Source organism: Apteryx mantelli, chromosome 1 (assembly GCF_036417845.1).
Source record: "Apteryx mantelli isolate bAptMan1 chromosome 1, bAptMan1.hap1, whole genome shotgun sequence".
NCBI classification, from domain to species: Eukaryota; Metazoa; Chordata; class Aves; order Apterygiformes; family Apterygidae; genus Apteryx; species Apteryx mantelli.
This window is the reverse complement of record NC_089978.1, coordinates 29563024-29584486: the sequence shown is the minus strand read 5'-3', so window position 1 is coordinate 29584486 and position 21463 is coordinate 29563024. Positions and strand designations below refer to the sequence as shown.

General features: G+C 38.4%; 1 protein-coding gene across 1 annotated transcript in view; it reads left to right on the top strand.

Moving 5' to 3' along the window:
* TRPC4 (transient receptor potential cation channel subfamily C member 4) overlaps window positions 1-21463 on the top strand; it is a 151552-nt gene that overhangs the window by 59293 nt on the left and 70796 nt on the right. The gene's annotated exons all lie outside the window — the stretch shown is intronic.

The following is a 21463-nucleotide window of genomic DNA, read 5'->3' as shown; positions in this document are numbered from 1 at the left end:
GATGGGATAACACAGCCCATAAATTCCGATATTCTTAGGAATCCTCCAGGATGAGAAGACCTATAAATAGTTATAAGGTTGTATTCTATTTTCATCTATCTCATTTCATGTATTATAGGTACTGTATTAATGTATTTCAATGAATAGTATGTTGAAATGATTAGAGCCCTTTCATACATAATGCATAAAATATACTTTAATTACAGTATCGTGTACTTGCTATGGATAGAATGGCAGATGATAGCCTAAGAGTATAATTTTTGGTGATAAAATGAGTACTATGCTTTTTTGCTATGGAAAGAAAGAAATATTGTGTCTTGTACAAATATACATGCCTGCTTTCTTTTCTAGAGGCTAAAAGCAGAGCTCCTTTATAGGACAACAGACTCATGCCACAGGAAGAGGAATAAAACTAGATTCACTTTATTTTTGCTCATTTCATTATTTCTCAACCTATAGTACAGACAGGAATACAACGTATGGGAGGAAGGACATTTCAGCATGCAGTGCACTAGGATCCAGAAGGTTCAGTGAGAGGCCCTGTGCCAAGTCACGTAAACCATCTGTCTCCATTCTCCATCTTCTATAATAGAAGTTGTTATCATAGAGTAATCTTATTTAATGGTAGCCATACGAAGTTATGTGTTTACTCTGATCTGGTTGTCTAGGCTCCCCTTACAGTCAGTGGAGAAAAATGGAGATCCCCTGAGAGCAATTCATGCTGCCTTTCTTAGTTACTTCTCTTAAGATCTCTTAAGAGGAGATCATAAACTGCTTTCTCGATGAGCTATAGAGGGAGCTGAGTGATTTACTTTGCATAAGGTGCCTAAATTTCAGGCTGCTCGTTAGACTTTCAGGACTATTTTTTGATAGGTGCCACAGCTACTAATTACTAAATTGCTAATTACTAAATTGGTAATTACTAAAGCTAAGTAATGTTCTCATTTCAGAGCTGTACTTGCTGAGGCTCTGCACATTAGTGTAAAGCATACAGAATAATCATAGATCATTTGACCAGAGAGACATCTCCATTTGGGCTAGGCCTGGCCATTGCAAAAGCAAATAGTTGCATGCAAGCCAGTGCTTGCAAAGTGACCTTTAAACAAACTGCTATTTGCACTCACGTGCCATTGTTTGCACTGGGGACACAAATACCTATTAGTCTTCTATGGGTTTTGTTCATTTTTAGGAACAGGTCATTCTGAAGAGAATGTACATGTGAATTACATTTTTGCAGTAAACATTTTGCTGCAGTGAAGCAGATACAACTGTATATATTTAGCATAATCAAAAGTAGCATGCTGGCTGAAAATTCATTACAATAGTCTAAAGATATAAAATATGGATGCTTAAAGTTTATATTTTTAGTATTTGGACTGAAGTTCCATCTGAAGCTCTCCATTTCAAACTACAGCTTGATTTTCTTACATTACTTTTGTTATTTGTAAATATTTGCCATATTATTTAGATGATTCATGTTCAGACTCTGTGCTTTTAATAACACGATAGCTTTGTCTGTTTGGTTTTCCATCTTCTGTGTGTAAAGTTGGTCATGTGTGGTAAAATCCTGGCCCCTTGAAGTTAGTGGGAATTTTGCCACTGATTTCAGTGAGGTCAAGATTTCACCCTTTTTGTTTTTTTGCCCTTGATGAAAAGCCATTCACAGAGAAGACAGATGAATAGAGAATAAGAAAAATGCATTTGCAAAACACTGCCAAGCTCAAGAAACAGTTTGGTTTCCCAAATATTTTCATCAGTGATGAAAGTTATGAGCATTCAAATAAAGAAAAGACTAATGACTCGTGATTTACAGTCAAATGAATTAGCTATCACTGTTTTTTATATTCATGAAGATAACATACTGGGTATCAGGCATAGCTAATTTCAGCTTCAGCCTCATAAAATAACGTGATTATATTTGTAAAACATTTTTTAAACATGGAATTTCATCCATAAGGCGAAAGCTCATTGGCAATGCCAGAAAGCTTGAAAAAGCTTCAGCTTATATAAACAGAAAGCTACAGTTCTTCAGGAGAACTGAAATGTATTCTTTCGAATTTTTTTCCCCAAAATTTGATTCTTTAAAAACATTTAAATAGTTAAAAATGTAAGGAAAAATGTGTAAATAAGATGTTAATTTGGAGTAAGAATCAATACATTTAATTGAAATAATATATTATTTTTGTATTTTTGTAAATATTTTCCAGCCAATACCTTTACAATTAGTAGGTGCCCCTGAATCTTCCTCTTAAATACGGTCCCCCTCAGAAAAAATTTTGGGACATTTTACTCAGATTTTGTTGAAGTTGTATTTAAACTCTCTAGTCTACTGACTGCTCAAATACTAGGTTTCAGCTAATATCCATATGTAATGTGCTGTGTATTTCAAAGACAAAGATGTATTACAGCGGTTTTAAGCTGATTATCAGTATATGGATATATCTGGTGCCATCTGGTGACTACAGATGAGGCATATATATTTAACAGCTTTGAATTGTATTCAACTCCTTCTGTTACTCAGTTTGTGAGTGAGACTTTTGTGGTATACATTAAAATAATTCAAGAAAAGGTCATTTTGTCACTTGCATATTTTCTATTCTTTTTTAGCTGCACCAGCTGCTAGAGAACATGTAAAAGAGAATAACAGGATTTAAGGTGAATGAGTTGAGGAAACTTATCCAAGTACTTTTAAATTATCAGTTTTTCAAAGCCATATGTCCCAAATTATCTGCCAAGATACTTATTGCTTATCCTGATGGATAGCTGAATGCCAAATTAAGAGGAAAAAAACTGTTCTTCTTTAAAATTTAGTATCTGCAGAAGAATTTTCTATCTTGCTAAATTGCATACAGCACCCACAAACATGTAATAAGGTAGTTAGGTAGTGTAACTGAATGGAATACAATACCTTTATTTAAGCCACAACATGCTCTTCTGCTTGAGGAACCCAGGTGTTGATCTCTAGCTGGGTGTTTGACTGCTTAGATATGCATGTATATTCAAGGAAGACCAAAGGAGAGTGGTAGTTGTTTCCTAAAGATGCTACAAAGCACATAAGTGAAGCTGAAATTTTACAATTATTAAACTTGAATCTGTGTAGCACCGCATTAACTGACAGTCTAGATTTAGGTTATGGGAATATGACTGCAGTGTTTACAGGCATTGTCTGGCTAGCAAAAGCACGTGGTAGTGCTTTTATGCCTCCCTGTACACTATTAGATGTTGATCTTGTTGCACTGTGGGTATTTTTATGGGTGGACACCCTGGGGACAGCTTTCTGCAGATGTCTGAAAAACACCATGCTAATTACTGACTGGCTTTTGCAAACATAAGGAAATTGCTAGCAGAGGGAGAACTTTAGGACAGGGAGGAAAGTGATCATAGTGATATGTCCCTAGCTCAGCTCTTCCTTGTTGTGGAAGTCAATTAACATGAAAATGCTGCCGGGCACTGAGATAGGGCTGCTGTAAGAAAAGGGAGGCTGGCAATATCTGATTCCCGCAGCTCTGTTCCAGTCCATTTGGAATTGAAAAGTTAATAACCATCAAGGCAGTGTGGGAGGTAAATCTGCTGTATCGAAGGTGCTCAGTCTGTGGAAGGTCTGGACACATGGATCAGACATCACACTTGCTCTGTTTTCCCCATCCGTGCTGGTGTCTGCAGTGAGACTTTTATCCCTGTCTCCTGCCCGCTGTCCAGACAAGTTTCTCTATTAACAGGAAGATCTTTTCCCGTGTTGCGCATCAGTCCCTTGTGCATCGCTACTTCATTTCCAGGATGTCTGGCAGGGTACACGTTAATCTAAATTTTGCATAGCTCCTTTTTGGTCAACATTATGTGAACAGTTAATGCATAGCAGTCAGTGCATACTTTCTGGCTTATGAAACCTTTGTCTAAATTGCTTCCATTACTCTACAGCTGCAAGAATGTTGTGAAATGTGTATTTCCTTTTCTTAAGGGGAGACAGAAGGTCTTTGAGATCAGCTAGCCTGATCTCCTCTTTCTTCCTCCTCCTCAGCTTCCTTTTGTGTGCTGTCAACTCACACCATATGCAGAAAAAAAAGGAGAAGTAGCTGGCAGAGGGCTGGGAGTAGGAAGTGGAAAAGAGGCCATAGGCACCTCCTGCACTTTCTGTAGCCACTCTCCTGGAAAAATCAGGAAGGTCATGTAATAAAATACTTTATGGACAATCCCTGTCTTCTACTTGCTGTGCTATAAAATGTTATGCGTGTTAGATTTCTATATCTCGTATTCTGAATCTTCATTTCTGCTGCTTGCTAACTCCCACAGACTAGGTCATGGCCCCTGCCAGTCAGTGTCAAACCAGGAGATCAGGCCTGAGCCCCCTCCAATGTGGACTTCAGACATTGTTGGCCTCTAAAAATGCAGGTCTATGGAATAGATGGTTTTATTTTATTAACTTTCATGGATTTTCCTGGCACTATCTCCAAGTGTTAACTGAAATGTGTCTGCTGAATACTGGGGAAAAATGCAAGAATTTGTGAAAACAGACAAAACTTCAACTGCCAAAACAAAAAGTGCAAAAGGGTATTTCTGAGGGACTGGCAGACATGCAGTATATTCCCTGGTGAGGGGCATGTGGAATATGAGTACTAGAGATGGGGTAAAAGAAGGTGGGTATAGTTACTGTTCTCTCTCCAGACAGACAGATAGGCAATCCTTCATCCTCTTCAGCAGCCTCTCTGTTCATGGTAGGCTTTACGACTGGAATATTCCTGAGAGAGGAATAAAGGGAGGGTATGTTTTAGTCTTAATCTTGAGGGAAAGGGGCTGAGAGAGAACTAGAAGTGGAGATTTGGTGAAAGGGACTAAGGATAGCAAGCTGTGATTGTATGCTTTTATGTTATGAGGAAGACAACATCTGACAGACGAGGGTTAGATAAGAAGAGGGATATAAGAAGAAGATGGCAACTCTGATACTAGATGCATACTAGATGTGAATCCATGCAGCTAACCCAGCCAAATACAGCCTAATGCATGTATGTGACATGCCCAATGCATGTCAGGTGGTGCCATGGACATTTTAGCTATGTGTGAACTAGACGGTCCAGAGCACTGTGGAGTTCCTGGGTCCAGGTGTGTGTGATGGCAGCGTCCTGACCCAGGGAGGTACCACACCTTGGCATTCAAAGAGCTGAAAGAAAGTTACAGCAGGATCTGGCCAGCTCCCTGATCAGGATGACAGGTAGACCAGCACCTCAGGGCATGCTGTGGCATTTACAATGTATTAGCAGCCACTGTGAACTCCTGGACAGGAAGAGTCATCTAGGCAGGATCAGTGGGAGAGCTTCCTATCCTGGGCAGGGTGGGGGAGGGGGTATTTTGTTGCTGTCACAGGCTACTTATATTTTATAAATTTTGACATATTTAGATGATTGATAATTATTTGGAGTGGGGGAAGGCAGAAGAGAAGAGGAGGTGTTGACAATACAAGTTGTGTCTCACTTGAATCTACTGCATGCAATTCTGCTCAGAAGAAATGATTGGTTATATGTCAAAATGTATCTCAGCTTCTCATTTTTTAATAGTGCTGCCATGTAGTTCTGGGGAGAATGAAAACATGAGGAGGAAGAGTCTAGGGGAGGGACTGGTCTTGTGTGAGGATATGTCAAGGGGGTTGCACAGTATGGTTTCTAAGTCACTGGCGCAGGCTGCCACATGAATGTTCAGGTACCCACCTAAACTGTCTGGGAAGGGACACAGACAGCAAGGCTAGACAGCTTTGTTGGCAAAGTCCTTTCAGTCTGGCAGCATTCCCAGAAGTAGATAAAAGGTCTAAAGGTAAAAAATTAGGAGACTGTGAAAGCTGCAAAGGGCCTACAGAGTAGCTTTCCATCTCTAAGATTGTGGCAACCTAGATTCTGTAATTCTTTAACAGCGACTGGGTCTGATGATGCTTTTAGCTACTGAGAACCTCTGCACTGGCCTCATCACCCATTCTGGTCCTTTCATGGCTCTTGGTATCCATAAACTTCTTGAAATTGCCCATTAGGAAAAAGGAGTCTCAGGATCCTGAGACAGAGTCAGTGCTGTTCCCTGGAGCAGTACTCATAGCCTGACTTTGCTCTCAGTCAGGTTCCTCTTAGTATATGCAGAACATTCAGTCAACTTCAGCCCATTATTTTCCCTTCTCACCCATGGGACAACCACAATCCAATCAGTGTGGATTGTAATGGAGAGGACCAAGGGACTTTTAGGTCTGTCTACGGTTTTGACTGTAGGACCAGTTCAGCTGCAATGGACTTTAACATGAAGATGTTCGACCAGCTGTCTTAAGAAGTTAGTGCAAATTTTCACCTAGTTACAGATCTGGGACTTACACTGCTGCAGCAGAGGCAGAAAGATTTTAATAGCATCATATTATGTTTTGTTTTTTTCTTACCTATATCTATTTCCCCAGTACCTTTTGAAAATATCAGTCACAATAGCTCATGTAATGCACTTCACCTATCAAGATTAAAGCATCGCTTTTGTTCTGAGAATGTCTCCCACAGAAGTTCATGAACTAAGTGCCATTTTGAATGTTCTGTTTAATGACAGTCTAGCTAGTAATGAGTATGGAGGAGGTAATGTAAAGCTATTTTGTCAGGCTTGAAGTACACAGCTTTGAAGTGGAATGAGGGCACGAAGTTCATTCTTACCACTCCTAGCTGCCTGTGTAGGTAGCTGAGTATTTTTTTTCCCAGTGGCATCTGATTAATTGGAATTCCCTGACAGGTTTTAAAATATTGATAGACAGAAATGAATGTGAGAGGTTTTGTCAGGGATATTTCAGTTTATTAATGAAGTAGATAAAGCAGCATATCCACATGTTCAGTCTTTCATGTAACCATTTGGGCACGTGAAAGAAACATGTAGCTCTAAAGGAGAGTTGTGTCATAAAGGTGGAGATGATTTATTATATAATAGATGGAGATATGGATTTGCAAAATTATTGTTCTGGGATTATTTAGAGGAATGCCAACTGTTTCTAAGTTCACCAAAAGCTGCACATAAGTGTCATAACATCTTGGCAATAAACCCAAATTGTCTGTGTTTTTATTCATCAGAGGTAGAGTGGGTGGCTGTATAGGAAAACCTGTGATGATTACTAAAGAAAGACTTCAGAAGCTGGTATTGCTAGTGTCATCAAATAGACCTGCTGGCAATTTGAATTCTAAGGGTAAGGAATGTGTTCTACAATATGCATCCATCACCTTGTTACGAATGCTAAATCTTATGTTCCAAAGCTGAAGCTGTGGCAAAAGAAGCATGCCAAAATGTGGGAGAATGTGTTAGCTTCTTGACCTGTACAAATTGATGAACCATTTTGTTATCAGCAACATAAAAAATATGACTTGCAGGATTCTTGCTAGGTTCTTGGCAGGTAGCATTATTGATGGTGACTTAAACCACCTGTGAATTTTATCCTCTGTTTCATTGGGTTTCAGAACTTCAGAAAAGTTTGATGATGAAGAATATAAGTTTAAGTCATAGGCAACTGAACCAAACCTCTACCCAAATTTGCCAAGAATTATTAATTGCTTTTCCATCATTATTTGCTGGCTTTTCCACACTTCTTTTCAGCTCATGCTGCAGATGAAAACACTTTTCTACCACAAAGAGATGAGGAGATGAGTGTAGATTAGCAATAATCATTTGAAAACCTCAAGTAAAACAAAATCTTTAACGGGTTCATTCAAAACAGAGGAAAAGTCAGATTTCTCCTCAACAGGTTACATTTTGAGTTCTGCCTTCCTTTTCCTTTGTTGCACATTTATTGACCACCACTTTACAGAACAAACCCAAGTTTACAGTTAGAATAGGGACAGCATACAAATACAAAGAGAAAATATCCAAAATGTCAGTATTTCACAATTACTGTCCTGTAATGTGATCTCATAAACCCCAATGCCTGGAATTCATTTTGCCAAACTTACCTGCTTTTTCTTTCTGACAACTCGACAACACAGAGAGTTTCAGCTAATGATTTTAATAGCTTTTCTATGCTTGAATATAGGTTAAGTATCTGCTCTGACAGTGGTTGTATAAATCTATGATATTAAGAACAATGAGCAGCTCAAAAAATAAAACCTTTTTGACCGAGGTGCAGTCTTGTCTTCAGAGGTCTAGGGTATCTAAAATAGTACTAGATGCCTATGTTTAGGCACCTAAATCACTCTCTAAATGTCCACATACAAGCAAGAAATCTGAGCTCCCATTAAGGTCAATGAAAATCTTGTCAATGCAGTCTGCTGACCAAACGTGAGTGTCTACTTTAGGCTGAGAAATAGTTCTCTGGACCCTACTGACTGCAGTGACTAAGGGCTGAATTCAGATGCCCACAAGTAGCTGCCAAGTGACATGGGAGGCATCCAAGGGTTTCTCAGAGATGTGTGTTGGCCTGGAAGTTATGACACAGGATCTGGGAGACCTGTGGCTTTCTGGAGTTGCAGCTGGAGGTCAGACAGGACACCCAGAGGTATCTGAAATAGCACTAGACACCTACAGGTGTGCAGCTGAGCTGAGCTCTAGATTTCCACTGGTATAACAGGACTTTAAACACCTACCTCACATATAGAGCCTATAATTAGATATTTGAATCTAGAGATGAATCCCACCCCACAGGTCCATCTATCACATATCCTTGGTCTGACTGTAGCTGATGGCAGAAAGATTTTAGGAACAGGACCAGCAGGTAGTGATGCTGCTTGAGACTTCTCTGTAGCACACCATCAGAGAGACCTATCCTTGAATGAAGGCTCTTTTCAAGGCGTAGAAATTACAGTATTCCAGATAATACAATGCTGTAATATGGAGCTCTGGACCTTTGCAGAGTGACAATTAGTCTTTAAGAGTCAGACTTGCAATCATCCCTAATAATCTCTAAAATGAATGGCTTTCTAAACCTTCAACCACAGGAAAACCCTATGGAAATTTAAAAAACAAAGACATGCCACTGTTGGGGAGCTTGTGTATGCATGGCCCACAACACTCTATCACTAACTTTGTTTTTGTCACAGGGCATTTCCTGTCAAGTTGTTCTGTGAGCAGTGAAATTTATGAAATCTGATTTCTGTGCTGCTATGCGCATCATGATTGACTTACCCTTGTTTTTAATAAGTTATGAAAGTTCATCAAAGCTTTTTAAGAGGCTGATGCATTCATAATATTCTCTTTTGTGTGATTTCTCTAATATCTAGCAATACAGTTGAGCTCACACTCCAGAATTTTCTGCAGATTTCATTCATACATCTCTGTAGTATTTTGTAGGAAACCTGCAGGAATTAAATATCTTTCATACCCTGTCATGCTAACATTCAGCTGAAACAGCCCAATAAATTCAAAAGTCATAATGAGATGGTTGACAGAGTCCATTAACATGTTTATAGGGGCTTCCATTTTTTAGAAGACTATCAATTTATCCTGACTATTTACCAACAATTTTCTGGATGGAGGATACACATATGTCATATACTGCACTGACAGAAATGTTTTAATTGCCCTTTCTGCCAGTGTCAGGATCCATATCTTCCACATCATCACCCCCAGACCAGCAGGAGGCAAACTTATTTCTGCTTTCAGTTCAGCTATTAAAACACTACTGAAAGTTCATCATAAAATAATATCTAAGACCACAGTTTTGTCACAATGTGTAAAGCCCTCTGGCAGAACAAAAAAGAAATTTGAAACACCCACCCTCAAAGCCTTGCATTTCATATTATTTACTGCCCAGATGCAGCTGACTATTTGTAGATGTCAAAAAATTTGCCACCATTTTTATTTACTACTCACCAGCTCTGTGACATCAACTGTAAGTGCAAACAAGCTGGCTGACAAGATGAAATTTCTCTTCCCTGCTCATTTAAGCTCTGCTTATTAAGCCCCTGTTACTACCATGCATTGAACAGATTAAAAATAAATTTTCATAGGCTCAAGGAAAAAAAAACCCTTTCTATATCCTAGACCACATTAGGATTTCCTTTTTACCCATTCAATAGTAAGATGCACTGTGTGTATGAGATCTGTACAGATCAAGGTCTGTAATCAATGGTAAGCTCAAGAGGAGTATCACTGAGATAAGTCTAACTCTAAATGAGAACGACTCACAATATTAAAGGATTTGACCCAATCCATTCTCCTTGGCAACAGTTTCAACTGAAGTCTTTTTCTAGGGTAGTACCCTAAACTAGCTATGGCATACGCTGCTGCTGGTCTTTCAGTGCATTGGACAGGACATAATAATGCCTGCCTCTCACATTTTCTCCTCTGATCTCTTTGTAGTGAAAAATCAAAAGGAGATTTTTGATTTCAAACAGTCGTCTTTTGTTTACTACTCCATCATCACAAAATTGCACAATCAGTAGGATTATTTTACCAATTCTTACATGCAGGGAGGATCTTAAAAGTGTCTTTATTTAAGGAATTGAACAGAGTTGAGAGTATCATTAAACCTTTAATAAAATTCAGCTGTCAAGCTTTGTCTCTTGAAGAAAGTTCCATTTTTCACTGACAGCATAGTTGCAAGACCCTTTTCCTCTAACTACTGCACAAATGAGTCCTGTTTTTCTTCTGCTGAAGTCTGAAAACTTATAGTAGGGTTCAAAAACTAGAGCTGCTGTTAACTAACTGAATAATTGAATAATGTACCAGGAATAACATACTAATGGAACAGTGCACTGTAATGTTCCTCTGCATCCTCTGCAGGTTTATGGGGTTTCAGTGTCCCTGCCATATCCTTTTGCATTCCTTTCTCATAATATTTTGCAAATAAAAAAACATTTTTTCCTTAAATGTTTTGCAAATTTCCCTGATTCCCACTTTGTTCTTTAAGAGTATAGCCTTTTAATTTTCTCAGACATGAAGGTGTACTTCCCAGCCATGCAGATATCTCAAATTATTTTGCAATGCTAGTTAATTGTAATCAGCTGTAAAGAAGTTCAGCCAATGTCCACTCTTCCCTTTGAGATATTTGTATCTCCTCAACAGATGGTTGATCCCTAGACAAACCACCAATCCATTATTGTTTTTTTTTCAAAAACATTTTTCAAAAAAACTCTTATTCTTTTCTTAGCCAGTGGATTGCCATTTTTTATTTCTAGATCCCTGAAGCCTGAGGAAAAGGATCCAGCTCAGATTCTAAAAAGTCTTTTTTTAACATTTATCTCAAGACCTTAGTGGAGAAGCAAAATTTCCTCCTGCCTGCTCAGCTAGCTCTTGCAGCCATCTTGGAAAAAGGCAAAAACAAGGGAAAATCAAGAGCTTTCCTTCATTTCTGTACCTGAACCAGAGAGCACAGGACCTCAGAAAATGGAATGTCAGGCGTAAACTTTACTAAAATGATTTTGTCATTATGAAACATTTTGCATTTGAGAAAAGAATCTGTGTTTCCATTTAAAAACATTCAGTTGAAAAGGACCTACATCTACTCTGAGCATTCAGGAAGTTTTGATATTTGCTTCTCACATCATGCTTATTTTGAAAGAGGCTTGTGTGAGCTATGTTATGAAGTGACAGAAATAATGTGAGTTCTCCTTTAATCATTTCCATAATGAAACCTTATCTTACCAGATATATTTTTCCAAACGATTTTCATTTTCCTCTTTCACTGATCCTGAGTGAAAACACCACTGTTTCCTTGTCATTTTTTATTTTCAGCACTCCAGCAATGCTCAGAATTCCTACCTTAGAAACTGGGTTCTACCTAGTTTCAAAAAAGTATATGGTGAGAGAGCATGTGACAGTTAGCAGCAGCTGGAAACAAATGCAAAATATGCTGATAGTCACTTACTGAGTGTCTGCTTCTAAGCCATTTCCAGCCCTTACTCAAGCTATTGACATTGACTGAAGGAAGGGCATATATGTCCGTTAATAACGTTCACAGGAAAACATTAATTTAAAATGTCCACTTTTTACATACACGCTATAGTTTGGATCAGCTCCCAGAGCTATAAGGAGGATAAAAAGGAGAAATAAAGTGCTGAGGGCTTCTTCCAGAGCTGTAAGGAGGAGAAAAGGGAGAAATAAAGTGCTGAGGGTTTCTTCTGTCATCAGTCACACCTAAGAAATGCATCTCCCAAATATATCAAGTCAAATATCTCTTCCTCTGGTTCCACCTGGAAACTGTTATCAATTCATTTTACATTATTTCCTTTCATTTTCTTTCTCCCTTTTTCAAATAAATGGAAAACTACAGTTTTTCACCCAGGGAGGATCCTGAAACAAATTATCAAATTATCATCCTGCTTGTAAGCACCTAGAAGACGACTAGATGAATAGCAGCCTACTTGGATTTGTCAAGAATTTTGTAATATCAATATAATTTTCATTCATGAACAGGTGAAAACTCTCTGTATTTCAGGGGAAAAGCAGTACATGTCATATAGCTGTAGTTTTGTAAGACTTTAGAAACTGACACCTGATGCACAAAATATCATCCAGGAAATAAGATTGAAGCAAAGCTTGCCCGAAAACCACACTCAGAGTAGTTGTCAACAGTTCTCTGTAAAGCAGGAAGAATTAATCGAACAGAAGGATGAAATGAGCAGTTCTGCAGGGGTTCATCCTAATCAGTTTATTCATTCACAACATTTAGGATGAAATAGAGTGGGCATGTTAAATTTGTAGACAACACAAAGCGGGGGGGGGGGTGTCAAAAGACTGTTTCAGGACAGGAATTATAATTCAGGATGATCTTTACAAACAGGTTAAGTGTTTTTTATATAAAGTATAAAAATTCAATAAGTGTAAGGTTCTAAGTAAGCATAAATAATCAACCAAGTATAAGCTGGGAAAGAAAATGGTTAAGATAGTTCTGCAGGAAACAGTTGAGAGATTAAAACAAGACTAGCTGAAAATGACTGGACAATACCATACTACTTTGAAAAAGGTAAATATACTTGGTGACATCAAAAAGAGTATTGTCTGTAAGATATATGTGAATTTGTCGTCTGTTATACTCAGAAGTGGTAAGGAATGTGCAGAAAGAAATAAAAAGGCTCAGAAAACTAGAAAATGTGCCTCATAAGGAAAGTCTGAAGGGTCTGCGGTTGTTTAGAAGAGCAAACTGAAGGCAGAGTAAAGAAATTGTGTATTTTCTGTGTTCACATTTTATAGAACAAGACATTATGGGCTTAAATTGCACGAAGATAAAAAGTGGTGACATATCAGAAAAAGTTTTCAAATAATTGGGAAATGAGTTGCCTGGAAAGGGTGCAACAAACATATCTAGCCATCACTGCAGGACCTTTAAGAACAGATTGGTCAAATACCTGCCAGGAATGATCTAGCTGTAGTTACCATGTTTTGGGTTGAGGAAGGTGAGGAGTTCCTTCCTGCCCATTTTCTATTGTATAGTGGTTCAGTCGCTTAAGTCTTTTACACTGTTTGGTTTCAATGTTCTGCTGTTGTATTAAGCATATACTGTTATTTGTATCACGGTGTGATACAAATCATCCTTATTGTTTAGAAAAGCAGTGTTGGTTTCACTGAATTACTAAATGTTATTGCAATTCTTCTTCTTAATATATGGCGTAAGTGCTTTTTGTGCAATGTGGCTGGCACAGAAACTGGAAGTCATCAGTCCATGCTGTGACTATTAAGAAACACAGATTGATTCAGCTGTAATAGTATGAGCATGAGAAAGCAATAGAAAACCATTGGCTCAAATCTTGTGGGAGGTTAAGTGTAACTGATACAAAATAGGAAAACTCTGAGCTTTTGAAAACTCAGCTTGTACTTGGATAAAACAGAATTAAAACAACTCAGACCTGTACAGTTAACTTTGCAAAATTTCTATATACATGTAAAGGCAAGCACTAAAGTCTCTTTAAATGTGAGAGGGATTTATTACTAGCAATGGTAAAGTGACATCCCTGTTTCTAGTCGTGTCCCAACAAAGCTGAAAGTAAATTTGGGGCAAAATAAATGGGCTAGATATTTCATAAACAACTGGTTTAACTAACTAGGGAGAAATTAGTTATTAACTCTTGCTAATGATAATGTTTATTAGCAGCAAGTAGGGACATTTAGGCCTGATCCTCAGAAATATTTATGGTGCTTGTGGTGCACATGGAGAATGGCTTGCGGCAGAGGCAAAAAAGGCTGCTCTCTGCCCTATCAGAAGGGCAGAATAGCCAAAAAGCAGTCTCCTAGAGGTAACACGTTTTGTATTAACTGTTAATGCAGTCTTCTCATAAACTCTGGAAAATTGACCAGAAAGCTGAATCCCATTATTCTAAGATATGCCAATCTTGCATCTCGCAGGTGCAGGTTAGGAGGCATGAGCTATGATTAGGTGCAGGTTAGGTATTAGTATGAGCTAGCACAGTCACCAAGTTTTGAGCTAGTTCAGGGCATGGGCAGACATGGCTTGTGTCTGATAAATAAATTCTGTTGGGCCATATGCTAAGGGTGGTATTTACCTTACCCAGCTTTAGCTATCTGAAGTTAGATATCTGTTTTGGGTTGCTTATCAAAGGTCATCTCTTTTAGATACCTTTCTTGGTTGACTTGAAAAGTAATAATATTTTAATAATAAAATCTTACAGACATTTTATAAAATTAAAATTTAGAATTTTGATAATAAAATAACATAATCACAATAATGTGATCTGAAATAAAATGTTGGGGAATTGGTCCTTTTTATTGTTAAATTGTAGGTAAATTTTTCAGTGAAGTAAGGCTTCAAAATACAAAGAAAGCCTACAGTCTTTTGCTGAAAAATATCCACACAGAAATATTTGATTTTTTAAATTATTATATTTGGCTAAATCATCTCACAAAATTCAATGTGAGCCCATAAATGGAATTACATCCTGGGTGAATAAAGCATTTACTTAAAAACATGTACCCAACTGGGAAAAGAAACAGAAAGAGATGCTCTGCCAATGCAGCCTAGAAGTTAGTGGCGGAACTGGGAACAAAACTCAAGTGTCATGAGATCCAGACAAGTTCTGAAGCTCCTATTGCCTTAAATCAGATTTGTTTGGTTTGATCCCCTGAAGAAATTTGCCACTTTTTCTGTTCATAACATAGTTTGGAATCTGACAAAAGATGCTTCCATCTCAAAGCTGTAATCCAAACAAGCTTTCCCGCACTAAGCCTGAGCTTGTGGTTAGGATTTCCTTTTGGCTAGTTGGTCCATCTATTGTGCCATGATCCACATCCTGTAATTTAGCACAGGTGGGAGTTTTTATGGCCTTATGTGACTAGCATTTAGAATTTCAATTTGAGGTCCTAATATATTTTAAGAAGCATATTTTAATATTTTAAACATATTTCAATGAGGAATCTATATTTTATTTAAGACCCAAGAAGGTATGCATCACTTGACTGCAAATATGTACTGCCACATTTTCATCATCTCTGTTTCTTTTGGGTGTAGTCCAGAAAAAAGAAAACTGAAAGATGAACATTAAACACCTTGACTGTATTGATCAGAACTGTGGTTTTGAATATGTTAAAGGACACGGTTTGTAATGAAGTCTTATGTGCTGGACCTATACAGGCTGCATTTCAGATGTTTAATTAGTATTCAAAGTGTGCATTCTTAACAAGTTGCAATAACTCTAACAAATTTCATTTGACATTTTAAGTTACTGCACGCTTAAATTTAGTACCCAGACTGTTGTTGGTTGACTTACAACTACTTAGAGCAAGGATTCGATTTTGTGAATATGTCTGTTTCCTGGAAAAAACCTTAAACATGGAGGCAGAATTTTATAATAGAAAAGAAAATACTTCAGCAGCACATGAAGTGTGTGGCACTTCCCTCCCCAAATAATTTTGAAAATGTAATGAGTCAAAGGACAATAAACAAGTTGAGCCCTTTTCAGGGAGGCCAGAGGAGCTGCCTGTGGAAAGCAGAGAATGACAATAAGCCAGATGGGTTTTATACGGCTTGTATTATGCACGCTGCTCTGAAATGATGCTTTCTCTGAGCTGGACTTGGCGACTTCCAGCCACTTGGCTGCCTCACATTCTTGGTAGCAGAACAACATGCCAGCTGTGCAAGAGCACAGCAAGTACCCGGGCATGGGGAGCAGGACCTATGGCCAAATCTGGGGCCACCGCTGTAAGTCTGCTGTTTGTACAGATTTGTGAGGATAGGTTCAGCATGGCTTTCAGGGTGCACTGTGTGCAGACCTTTCAGTTATTTGGCCACTGAATTCAAGTTATAATCTGGGAGTTTATCAGTGATTTAGTGCATGTGAAATGTATTGGGGCAGGGGGATATTTTGAATCCTGCCAGGTTGAACTACTTCCATCATTGTAATCAAGAAGTATTTTAGCTGATATTATAATAATATGAGACCAAATAAGGGACACAGCAAAGTAAAAAAACAGAACCAGAAAACTGTATCTGCATAGGGATAACTTGTATGTTGTGTACTCCACTGAAATTATAGAGTTCAGCATTTTCAAGGTGCTTGGCTGATGATGGCAGCTATAGAATGATAGTGCTGGAGCAACTGATGAGCTTGATGACACACCTTTATGATATTAATTTCCCAATATAATGTGGTAATGCATGAGACAAGACATATTTCTCCATCTTGTTATCTGTCATATATCCTGTTTTTCTTTGCTTTGTTTTTTTCCCCCTTTTTTGACAACATGATTGGCATGGCTTGGTCATTTATTCCCCTAACTTACTTGCAGCTATTGCAAGACTTGGTCTCCTTTACGAAAAAAAAAAAAAAGGGCACCCCCCCCCCCCAAAGTAATTGTAAGTATATAAGCAAAGACAACAACTAGGCAAGCTAAGTAGGAACCAGGCTATTCAGGTGACCAGGGAAATAGGTTTCTTTACCTAGATTCTGAACTCTCACACATGAAAATCAGATAAACACACACTGCAGTTTTCAGTCTTTCTATTAAGATATAGCAATAATGAGGGCTGTATGAGAATTTAGATGGAGACATGGATGTACCTGGGGTTTCAGTTCCTTCTTTTCCAAGCTGTCATCCTTTTTCTTTTTCCTGAATATCTAACAGATTTTCAGCAATGGGTCTCTCTACCTTGATGTTATAAGGGAAAAAAAATGTCTCAGCCCCTACTGACATTAATTTAGAACAGATTTCTCTTTCTGTGGAAGCGAAGGGACTTCCCTTTCCATGGACTATACAGGGAACATAAACACATATTTAGGAGGGCTGTTCCACTTGCTATCTAAAAAGTTGTTAGGCGTCTAAGTCAGGCGGACTCATTCCCACTTGTAGTAAGCACAGGGGAAAGAAATGCAACAAAAAACATGTCCTTGAACACTGAAATATACAGACTTTGAGATGTGCTTTCTTTTTTTCTATTTCTTTCTTTTTTGTTTTTTGCCTACTCATCCCCATACAGTCATGCATACAAGAATGCACTGCCCAAACTGCTTTGCTTAGCCCTGTAAATAATGTTGAGGTAGGAAAACTTCAATAAAGTGTGAGAAGGACAAAATCATTTTATCTTTCTAAGTTTAAGCAGTCTCACACTTGACATACTAACTCCAAAGTGTATCATGTTTTCAAACTCCTGCTGAACCCTTGAGAGTCACAGTTACAGTCAATGAACTGTAGGACCTACTAGCTTTCCTTCCTCCCAGGATTTAAAGAAGATTCATATGTTTTTTGTGAGTGTTCTGTCAAGGATTTAGAATGTGTAACTAATTTCAGTGAGTGCTGGTTATTTGTTTTGGCTTCTTTAAAGGGAATTGTTTTTCAGGAATTTTAAAGTAAAATTCTTTGCAAGTCTGATGACTTCAGAGCAAGTACTCTGGGTCAACAGTTAAATACTGAAATGTTCTGAGTGCCACGAGAGCAGGCAGAGCTTCAGAAGTTAAGTACTTCATTATGCTCTAGATGAGGGAATAATTTGACCTGATTGCTTTGGCATGCTGTATATCTTCAGGTAAAATGAGTGGAAAATCTTAAAATAGGCGGTGGAGGATTAGGGGTTAAAGTCATGATGTAATAAAAGTCACAGTCTTAGGGTCTGCTGTTTAAGTTTAAATGTTTCTGTAAGTTAAGGCTGAAATGATCCAATACACACTTCTATATTTGCGTAAATTCTGATGGTATGAATTCCAAAATGTGTGCATCAGCATTATAGCTGAGTTACTTCAGGATGAAAGATTTTGATAAGCTATGAGAAATCCAAACAGCTTTTGAGTTAATGGAGCCCATATACAAGTCAATCATTTTAATACTATGTTGTTTGAAGCTGTCTCCCCACTAACATTTCGGAGAAGATTGAAGCTAATGACGTTTAAAGATAGCCTTAGGTTCTGGCAGGGCTGGAAGCAAATATTACTTTATTACAGTCAGAAAGAACAAAAATAATAACACGCCAAGCGACACAGGAATATCCTGAGCAGTCAGTGAATTTGGAGTTACTTGTTTGTGTCCTTGAGTTTTCTACACTTCTGGCTCTCTACTCTCTGGCACTCTGACTTCAGGGCCAAGAGGGAGTCTCACTAGTTGTGGCAAATGCTGTCAAAGCGCAACAGTCTTCCTCCCAGTAAACCCTTGTTCTGACATATGATAGACGAAAAGCTCAATTCAAATACCAAAAAATACTGGCCTCTGCTAGCATTTTCATCTCTTCCCAGTGTTGCCTAAGAAGCATTGACTATAGTTGCAATTTAGACAGCAGGAAAAGTGCGCACGTGTATCTGCGTGTGTGTGTGTGGGTGCATGCTCTCTTTTCTACATAATATGTAAATAAAAGAGAAGATAAATCTAAGGCTAAAATAACCAGTGAGGCTCAAGGGTTGGAAGTGGGTCTCGTTTTCCCCACTGATGTCACATATAAGTTAGAAAGCAGACATGGGTCTGCTTTCACCCCAGTCCATATTGGAGAGGAATAATGAAGTGATCTAGACATGGGGTATTTCCCAGGGCACTCCACACTGTTCAGCCTGGAGGTGACAGATGACTCAGAGATGCTCTGAAAGCTTCCAGCATTACAAGAAGCCCAGCGGCCCAACGGAGCAGCATAGACATAGCCAGAGAGTTTTCTGAGAAGGCACGTGCCAGGGCTGTGTTTATTGTCCTGACACCAGGTATAGTGCACAGACCTTCTGCTTGTTCCCCTATCTGAATGTTTCCCAGCCGTACCTTCAGTGTATTTTCAGCTGAGTTCCTTATTTCCCAAGTAATTTTAAACCCATATTTCTCTGTATGCCTGCACACACTACATGAAGACATTATTTTTCATTTGTACTTCGGAATAAGAAAGAGGAAATCAAAAGAGAACTTGCTCAGCAGCTAATTAGGTAAAAACCATTGGTTGTAAACATCCCTCATTAGTCTATAGGAAGCACGGTGAAGAAGGCTAATAATGTCCAGTAGCTCCGTCTGCATGCAGCTGTGAGGGTGGGTGAGCTAGCTCAGAGGTCCCTGCACTAAAATAGATTCTGCACCAGCCTTCACCATTGCTGCACAGCCAAGTGTGCATGTTTGTGTGCGTGGGAAGGCATAAAGGGATTTTTGCCTATTGACTCCACATACCTTCCCAGAATCTGGTACAGCTATTCCAGGTCAGCAATGTGCTGTGGCCAGAGAATATTTTCCCTAGAGAGGTGTGATTACACACCTGAAGGCTGTTTCTGCGGTCTTGATTTTCCACCACATTGTGCATGAATAAGTGCCATCTCCCAAAGTTATTCTCTCATTCAGCTAATTAGTGCTCTAGGCCCCTGTTTTACAGCCCACACACATAGCAGCTCTTATACATGGAAGCAGTCCCATTGAAGGAACATGAGTTGTTTTACATGTAGAAGAGCTAAAAAATGTACAAAATACACAAAGTGTCTCCATTAGAGGGAGAACAAATACCCATTTTTTAGATCCACAAACTACCATTTCTTTTCAGCTTAATTTCATTCTGGTTTTTTTCCCCTGAATTTATGCCTGATTCTGTGCATTTCATTTTTTTCCTCCACTTCTTTCCCTCCAAGACTCTAAACATTGTTCCAACTCATTCTAACACTGTTCTTCTCACATGCTTTACCCATTTCTTATTAACTTTTCTTCTTTGCTGTTTGTGTTTTTTCCGCCTGGCAAGGAGGCCAATCTGTTGCCATAAGACTTCTTTCAGATATCTTTTTGCCCTTCCAGTAGTCAAGTATTTCCCTAGGCTTCAGACAACATTTCAGCCAAATGTTTCCTCTTTCCTCCTCTTCAAGAAGCGTCACTCAAACATCTAGCTGGTTTCTTGTAGTGTGACAAAAAAGTCACACTGTGCAGCCACTTCCAAAATGGTTGCAAAACCAGAATGATAATACTGTGAAGAGCTACTCTCAATGTGCTGTTCAAATCGTTGTGCTGAGTTTACTGTACATCCTTTCCTAACAGCACTGCAAGTCTGTAAAGACCAAGCAGTCCTGTCCTGTCATTACACCAATCTGTAGTGTAGAAGTGCTAGATAAGCTCTGATGTGTGAATCTTGGTAGTGAGCAGAGATGCACAAAGAAATCACTTCATTTTCAGCATCAGCTGGTAATGCTAGCAAGTGTTTTTTGTGTACTCTGCATACTGTTTTGAAAATAATGACTTTCAGATCGGGAAACCTAGAAATGGAATACAGAGATGTTGTGTTTGTCGGGTTACTTCCTCAACTACATGACACAGTAGTGAATAGACTGAAAAAGAAAACAAGTCCTGAAGTTAAGTTAAAATTGAGAAATAAAAGAGAAATGCTTTAGGTTATATAATAGGATGATAAGGAAGGAAAACTGTTACAAACTGAAGAATCAAACGAGTATATGATGAATGAGGAGATAAATTATTTCACTGTATATCTAGAGATATATCAGATTCATTAGCCCGGATTAATACTGATGTCTTTTTCTAGTTGATGTAGATTGAGTTTGCAGGTTATCAAGCTATAGTTCAAAGGTGATTAGAAGGGGCGCTGCCAGTACCACTTTGCTGATTGACATTGGCTAATTACACTTGTATGGCTTCATCATACTAGTCTAATGAGCTATCTTGATCTGGGAAAGACTTTAGACTCTGATATTGTAAAACATGGAATCGAGCTTTAAATGAAATAACTTACAGTCCTTTGTTATAAAATATAGAAACACACTAGATGATTGAAAATACAGAAATATATACCAGAAGAGGGGTGCTACTAACTCTCCCATTTTCTTAAAAAGCGAGTATGTATGAGTGCACATGTGAATGTACAACTGAGCCTTAAGATTGTAGGCTCCTTGTAGTGGGTAACTTTATTTCTCTATGCAATCATGTTTCAGATCATCTCCTTAAGAACATGTATCTCTTCTTTCTCATTTACTTTGCTGTTTTATTTTATAACTCTAGCTTGTCTGTCTCCGTTCACTGTTGCCTTGAGAGAATCATGGTTATTTCTCCATGGTTCTCTCTTCTTTCTAAAACTTAGATTAACCACTCAGAGAACAGAAAACAATTCCATCTTGCTTACAGCTGGCAATTCAAGGGACCTGATATG